This window comes from Poromitra crassiceps (assembly GCF_964638095.1).
Source record: "Poromitra crassiceps genome assembly, chromosome: 5".
In the NCBI taxonomy this organism is placed as follows: Eukaryota; Metazoa; Chordata; class Actinopteri; order Beryciformes; family Melamphaidae; genus Poromitra; species Poromitra crassiceps.
The window spans coordinates 54081453-54088795 of record NC_139642.1 but is presented as its reverse complement, the minus strand read 5'-3'; positions in this window follow the sequence as shown (position 1 = coordinate 54088795).

The following is a 7343-nucleotide window of genomic DNA, read 5'->3' as shown; positions in this document are numbered from 1 at the left end:
GGCGTATCAACTCGTATTAATCACTATAGGCTACTCAATAAACAAAGGAGATCATCATCATCACTATCCTCCTCGTGACTCACATATATATTCCATCATGAACAGTCTGAACTACACATCTAACAATAAGGCTAATCTAATTGTACCCAGATGATTCAGCCTTACCTGGAGAGTCTTTGCCTTCCCAAAGTCCTTGCTTGTGCGCAGTAGTTGTAGACTGGATCAAAGCACAAAGAAACCTTGATCAGAGGCCTAGTCCTCCTGGTCTATTGTCCTGGAATCTCTGCAGAAAATGTCTCTTTGGTGATCACAGCTGGGTCGCGGTCTAAAGAGGCAGAACAACTGTAAACAGCTGTTTATATAGCGCAGGTGACGTCACACCTTTGAACCTACCGACGCCCCGCCCATTGTAGTAGAGATGGTTCAGGTGGGGGTTGTGAGGCTTTGTTTGAATGAGTTGAAGGCGGGACTTTGTAATCATTTGTCCTGTTAAGTTACTACAATGCGACCAAGCAGCCTGTGCCAATCTATAACCTGTAGTTTTATAGCTAATGACTACGATGATTTTGACCTACTTCTTTTCCCCTTGCCCCCCTCCAAGTACATTTAGCACATTTTAACAGTAGCCTATTATATTATTTAACATGATTTAATAATGCTATAATGTTAAATAGGCCTACTATAGATAGGCCTATTGAGTTAGCTATTATGTTTTTTTACTGCATGAACTAAATGCCACTCATAATTTATGAGTGGGATTTAGTTCATGCAGTAAAAAAAAAACATTTTGGATTTCTTTGGCGAGCTACTTATTGATGGCACGAGATCTACCGGTAGACCCATGACCTATTGGGCACCCCTGTTGTAGAGAAACTAATGATATCTATAGCCTACTGTCTATTAGGTTCCATTGGTTTAAGTTCTGTTTATGTTAAGTTACTTTACGTTAAGTTTCTGTTTGATCTTTGTTTAATCTGTCATGGCCTAGATGCCAATAGAAGATGCTGCATCTGTAGAGGGTTGATGGGGTTTTGAACAACACCAAAGACTCAGTGATAACTTGTCTATTTAAATATGTATTTCTAAATGATGGTTTCTTTGGCACTTTGAGCACCACAAGCCGAGTGCCATCCAGTTCCATTGTATTGTAGAGAAGGCAGAAACTCGGCCGATATCTCCAAAACTCAGGCAACTAACACAAAATGATACAGATGGATAAATAGCACTACAGATGAGAGGGAATATTCGTGCATTCCTTTATAACTGGGGACTGGTAATCTTACGACTTCAAAGGTCATGAGCTGGGCGGTGACGTCATCAGAGCTGGTATTTCCCATTCCAAACTCGTAGGAGTCTCAGAAGCCCCAACCTCAAAAATCCAAGATGGCTGCGCCGCGCAACAACAGTAGTAGTAATCGTAGTAATATTGTTTAGCACTTCTGTTTTGTTTGTGTCTCATTAAATCAGCTGTACACACAGCACTGCCTAACTTCTATCTGTGTGGACATGAGGCTGCAGTGTTTGTATGCGCAAAATGCCGCAAAATGCCATGTTGTCAATTGTTATTGCTAACAATGGCTAACAATGGCTAGCCTGGCTAGCGACTGGATCTGACCAATGAACAGTGAACTTCCCAGCTCAAGTTTTCTGCAAATGGAACGCTAACAAAACGGATGTGATGTCATTTAGCCTCCACATCCCAGTTATTTTGCGATAAAGGAACGCACGATATACCCTACCATATTTGGGATTTTAGGGTGAGCTGTTCCTTTAATTATACACAGCTGTCAGGACATGAACAAACTTCCTTTTCCCTGCAAGCAAAAGTGATACCGCTGAGTCAAGAAATTCTGAAATAAGTCACATGAGACAATCTTCCTTTTATAGGAACATTTTAATAGTTATTCAATGTTCTACATTTTACAGTAAATATTATACAATTACAAACTTGGCTTAGTTATAGTACTAAGATCACTAACTGATCTTAAAAAAACAACAACTCAACAACAAAAAACATAAAAAAATAAAAAAATAAAAAAAATAAAAACCGATTTACACTTCATATCACAAGCCTGACGCGGGTCCTTCACTCTGGACCAAATAGCTAACATACAATTCACTTCTCTCAATGTTGCAAAGACGTTGGGCTTCAGTTTGAAACACAACCATATGGTAACAGATACTGTATACCATAGCATGTGCAAACTGGGTACCAAACTAAAACTTCCAAAGATGGGCCTGTTCCGAATACTTGATCCGAGGGATACAAGTATTCTTTTCTCTCTTTTCTTGGAAGACAAGGAATTTCAACTTTTTGCATCACATTTAGTGTCAAATTAGACTAAGAAGAGAGAAATCTCCTGACAAATTGAAATTAAAAAGCTGCAGCAGACAGGGCCGATTTTACACTTCATGGGCCCTGGGGCTATTCATCTCTGCAGGCCCCCCCCCTCAAGCGGAAGGGAGAGACGAGACTCTTACTGTTAGCTTAGCTACAGCTCGCTGCCAGAAAAGAGTCCCGTTTGCTTCAATGGACCACCATGCGACTTTCGCTCCCAAGCTGTCGACATAAGCATCGCGCACGTATTTCCAAGTCCCACACAAACATTTCAAAGCCACCTAGTTGAGGTCAAGGGTTCATAGCTTCTCGGCGGCGGGTTTAGAAAGCTCGACGCTGCTCATAAATGCCTATTTTCATCCAAAGTCTGTGCTGGTGATATTATTTTTTACCGAGCTTTCGACCAGAGTGGCGCTGTTGAGCGCTGTGATGGCAGGGCTCTAAACCCGCCGCGGAGAAGCAATGAACCCTTGTTCTCAAGTAGGTGGCTTTGAAATGTTTGTGGGACTTGGAAATACGTGCGCGATGCTTATGTAGAGACAGCTTGGGAGCGAAAGTCGCATGGTGGTCCATTGAAGCAAACGGGACTCTTTTCTGGCAGCGAGCGGTAGCTAAGCTAACAGTAAGACTCTCGTCTCGGGGCTAACAATAAAGCTAATCTAATTGTACCCAGATGATTCAGCCTTACCCGGAGAGTCTTTGCGTTTACAGTCCTTGTGCGCAGTAGTTGTAGACTGGATCAGAGCACAAAGAAACCTTGATCAGAGGCCTAGTCCTCCTGGTCCATTGTCCTGGAATTTCTGCAGAAAATGTCTCTTTGGTGATCACAGCTGGGCGGCGGTCTAGACGTCTAGACGTAGAGGCAGAACAACTGCAACAGTTGTTTGTGCAGGTGACGTCACACCTTTGAACTCACCGACGCCCCGCCCATTGTAGCCTACAGATGGTTCGGGTGGGGGTTGTGAGGCTTTGTTTGAATGAGGTGAAGGCGGGACTTTGTAATCCTTTGTCCTGTTATATTACTACAAGTTTTATAGCTAATGACTGATGATTTTGACCTACTTCTTTTCCCCTTACCCCCCTCCAAGTACATTTAGCACATTTTAACAGTATTATATTATTTGTTTAACATTATTTAATAATGCTATAATGTTAAATAGGCCTATTATAGATAGGCCTATTGAGTTAGCTAGTATGAGTGGGATTTAGTTTATGCAGTAAAAAATAGTTACTTTAAGTTAAGTTTCTGTTTGATCTTTGTTTAATCTGTCAAGGGACCTGTTATATTATGTTATAATATTAAATACTATAGATACTGAGTTAGCTATAGGCTACAAGATTCAAGATTCAAGATTTTTATTGTCACTCTGTGGTACAAGTATCACGTGTGAAATTCTTGTGCTGTGGACTCTTTTTACAACATAGTACAAATATAACAGGGCATATGAGTGCAAAAACAACAAGAAACACAACAAGCAATAAGGCAGTAGAGTGATAAGACAAGTCAGAGACAGTGGCATATTCACTGCACATAGGTGCACATGTCATGTGCCTACTTTAGACGTGCTTAAACATTTTAAATTCAACGTATTTGACATACAGGTGCAAATAGCATATACCTAATTAAACATACAATTAAACATTAGACATACATAATGGTAGCAGCTACAGTACGGTACAGTACGGCTACTACACTATTTGTGTATGTTAAGGAGTCTCGTGGCCTGCGGGAAGAAACTGTCCCTCAAGCGATTTGTGCGTGCTTTTGGAACCCTGTATCTCCTCCCTGAGGGTAACAGGGAGAACAGGCTGTTGTGGGGATGGTTTGTGTCTTTGATGATCTTCAGGGACCTCCTGAGGCACCGCTGGTTATACAGTTCATGCAGTTCTGGCAAATCACATCCTGTTACGTGCTGGGCCGCGTGTCTCACTCTCCGTAGCGCCCTGCGGTCCATGGTGGTACAGTTCCCGTACCAGGTGGTGAAGCAGCCAGTCAGCAGGCTTTCAATGGTGCCTCTGTAGAAGTCCCTAAGGATTTCTGGCCTTAGCCCAAATTTCTTCAGGCGCCTGAGTCCGTGTAGTCGCTGTTGGGCCTTTTTGACAAGAGTGGCGGTGTGACCGGCCCAAGTCAGGTCCTGGTGGATGTTGACTCCCAGGGACTTGAAGCTGTCCACCCTTTCCACCACTGTGCCGTTGATGGTGATTGGGGGGTGTGTGTCCATAAATCCCATACATGAGTGGGATTTAGTTTATGCATCAAAAATAAACAAATAGGCCTACATTTTGGATTTCTTTGGCGAGCTACTTATTGATGGCCCGAGATCTAAATGAGAATTTGTTTGTCATGGTTTTATTAGGCTACATAATTCCCGACCATAGGTCTGCGGTGTGAGGTAACAGTAGATTGCTCCGTGGGACCGCGCACAGCGATGCCTCTACCCACCCTGTAAGCCCAGATTCTCCGGGGGAGACCCCCCTGTGCCAAAAAGTGATTTGCGTTTTGAATTGGATTACCAGGGGGAACGAGGGTCTGGCGGGGCAGGAGTCTGTAGCCCGGGGAGGGGTGCTTAAGTGTGGGGTGCGCAGGTTTGGCTAGTGCGCCGGGTCCTGGAGGGGGGTCTCCCCCGGAGGTGGTCTACCCGGACAAGGTGGGAGCTAGGCCGGGTAGGCAGGCTGGGTGGTGGGGGTGTCAGGGGCCGGCCATGGGGCTCACAGGGTGGGCAGAGGCAGCGCTGTGCGCGGTCCTGCAGAGCGAAATCAGTTTATGGCAGCAAATCCCAGAAAGTAGGCTATACAGTAACTTATTGCACCATGCAACAATAGCTTAACCCGAGTGGACAATTCTGATATAGGCTATTGAAATAGGCTAGAATTAAAATCTCACACATCCCTACCCTATTAAAGAAATGAATATTTTTAAACGTGTATGTCATAGCCTATGAAGGAAACGACTAATTACAGTAAGCGCACGCTTTGGGACATAATAACACCATGGGGATATTCACTGCGTAACTGCACGGCAGCCCTTTGGTGTGTTTCAAATGGATCGTCCATCAGCATCAATTTGAGTTTCTAATGGTTTATCTGAATCGGAACTGGTTCACCCTCCAATTCTCTCCCTCTCTCCTTTCTCTCTCGTTCTCTCCCCTCTCTCTCTCGCTCTTGCTCTCCCCCTCTCTTGCGCCCGTCTCTTTCTTCTCACTCTGTCGCTCTGCTTGCAGGGCTCTCAGCAAGAAAGAAGCTGCTGTCACAGACGTGACTATGGCTTTTAAGGGGAGTGGACTGGACATGATCTCACACGTGTGAATACTGTTTCGGGCATAAACACGCCTATATGGAGGTTTGCGCGAGATGACACAAAGCTTTGCGACGATAGAGCCCTTAGAGTACCAGTCAAATATTTTGGCCCAGAGTCACCGGACAGTGAAGGACAGAACCAGAAGGCATGAGACAGAGTGCCCTCTGACACCTGACACCTGTCACACAGTGAGTGGTGAGACAGACAGGTACATTTTGTGCAAGATTAGAATAGTGAAGACGGTTAGTGACTTTAAGTGGGATCAGTTGGTGTCTCCTATTGACTGAGCAGACTGCGTTATGACTGGTGGAGGTGGTGGAGCTAAACGACAAATAATCTTATACAGCGTACACAAGTTTCATGGCCATGAAGTTACTAGTTGTATAATAGATAATAGTTCTAGGTAGGCTACTACTGCCAGACATGGCATCCTGAGATATTGTTTGCAGTAGGCCGACACCTTATGTAGCCCCGCCCACTTCACCCATTGTGTCACAACTTCCTGTTCAAAACCCCGGCGGTTTTACCTGCTCAAACTAGTCTGACTCACCTGGTCAAACCTAGTTTGACTCACATGAGTCAGATTAGGTTTATGAGTCACAGGAAGTGTAATCACAATCAGAATTTCCGATTGTGTTTACACTTCCTGTTAGTCTCTCAAGCCAGACTGTCTCTTCTACATGAAGGTGAATACACTTTTATCAGTAACGCTATTGTAGTAAAAAAAGAAAAAATCCCCAAACGCTATTTTACGTTTTATGAACACCAATGCACTCACTTGTAAATGTCTCCATTATCTTTCCTAAAACATGCCCAGAGGGAACCAGATCAGCCGAGACAAACAAACAAAATTTGGTTATATGAACAGGACTGTCCGCATTGACCCAAGACATCATTGAGTGCTTGCGTGACATACTGATGATGTCATAGAAATTGTGACATCAGCAGTGATGTCATAAATCCTTCCCTGCAGGGGTCAGACCGGTGCAACTGAGGCAACTTGAGATCTGGAGCAGGACCAGGTCACCATTTGGTCCTGCCGCACTGAAGGGACACAGATGTGCGTCGCAGTAAGTGCATGAGTTGGCATAGGTTTGGTCAAACCCCCCCAAAAAGTGTGCCCAACATGACGCATCTTCTCCAGTGTCTACACCATAGAAATGAGCACGCAAAATTTCTAGTACATAAAGAACATGAAAAAATATAAATATAGCTAAAGAACAATAAAAATAAAAATAAATATATATATATATATATATATATATGTGTTTTTGCAATCAAGTATGCTATCACCATTGTTTTCCCTTTTCTATGTTTCTTTTATATTCTGCACCATCAAGGCCCGCATGTGTAAAGAGTGGAGCTCAAGACACTTCCAGATGTTTGCAAAGAGACTTGACTCCATGATACTAGAGACATTTAACACAGTGGGAGGCATTCAATGACTTCTACTCAGCTGTAGAAGCAAGGAGACGGAACACATTGAATATTACATTCATCTTTATTTTGATTGATTGATTGGTTGATTGATTGATTGGTTGATTGATCGATTGATCACGGTTTTGGGGTGGGGATGGGGATGCACAACACTGGCAAATCATCCTGACTAAAGGAAAGGCAATAGATCAATTTCCAATTAAGCATAGAATAAAAACACAAAATAATTTGCCACAAGAACCCTAATTGAAAGTTTGTTTGTTCTAGTTT